The sequence below is a fragment of the Mus pahari genome, chromosome X (genome assembly GCF_900095145.1).
Source record: "Mus pahari chromosome X, PAHARI_EIJ_v1.1, whole genome shotgun sequence".
Classification (NCBI taxonomy): Eukaryota; Metazoa; Chordata; class Mammalia; order Rodentia; family Muridae; genus Mus; species Mus pahari.
The window spans coordinates 80,430,703-80,431,719 of NC_034613.1; the positions used below are offsets into that span (position 1 = coordinate 80,430,703).

At 42.6% G+C, this 1,017-nt stretch overlaps 1 pseudogene; it reads left to right on the forward strand.

Moving 5' to 3' along the window:
• The first annotated feature begins 326 nt into the window (after nt 1–326).
• On the forward strand, nt 327–580 carry LOC110314084 (annotated as a pseudogene).
• The last annotated feature ends 437 nt before the right edge of the window (nt 581–1,017 follow it).

Genomic DNA, 1,017 nt, shown 5'->3' on the forward strand with positions numbered 1-1,017 from the left:
TGGTGGCTCACAACCATCCATAACAAGATCTGATGCCCTCTTCTGGAGTGTCTGAAGACAACTACAGTGTACTTACATATAATAAATAAATACATCTTTTTTTAAAAAATAAAAAAGAAGTTGCCTTTGAGACGCCATGATGTTTGAGATGCCAGAGCCATGGGCTATCTGCTGAAGAAAGCTGCTGACAGGGAGTGGAACCATTCCAGTAGAAAGAAGTTTGCTGCAGTCAACAAAGATGTAAAAGGAGTAGTGTGAAGAAGCAGCAGGGATGACCTGTGTGCCGCTGTATACCCATGTTCAGCTCTGACGTCCACTGCGGCACCATGCTCAAAAGAAAGGCTGAAGGGGATGCTAAAGGAGACAAAACCAAGGTGAAGATCCACAGAGATCTGCAAGGTTGTCTGCTAAACCTGCTCCTCCAAAGCCAGAGCCCAAGCCTAAAAAGACCCCTGCAAAGAAGGGAGAGAAGGTACCCAAGGGGAAGAAGGGGAAAGCTGATGTGAATAATCCTGCAGAAAATGGAGATTCCAAAACAGACCAGGCACAGAAAGCTGAAGGTGCTGAAGATGCCAAGTGACATGTGTGCATTTTTTATAACTCTCTACTTCTGATGACTGTACAGTTTGAAATACTTTTTTATCAAGTCTTATAAAATGCAGAGATTTGTTTTACTCTTTATTTAAGCTATATTGTTAGCACACAGAACACTTCATTACTGGGGGGGGGGGGATCATATGTCACAAACAAAATATCTCCCAAGCTAGTTTGAGGACAGAAAACCTCTTTCCCTGATAATTTTGAAAGGCTCCTGTTGGCTCCTAGGAGAGATATCCTGGTATTGACATATGTGGCCACCAAGACACAAAATGCCTTGTGGTCGGGGAAAACTCTAAATACATTTTTATATCCTCTTCCCCCTGTACTATCAACATAGACTTAATTCCCTTAAAACCAGAGACCTGTTAGAACCAAAAATGGGTTTTCCAGTCTATCGGGTGATGTGGACTTCATCGA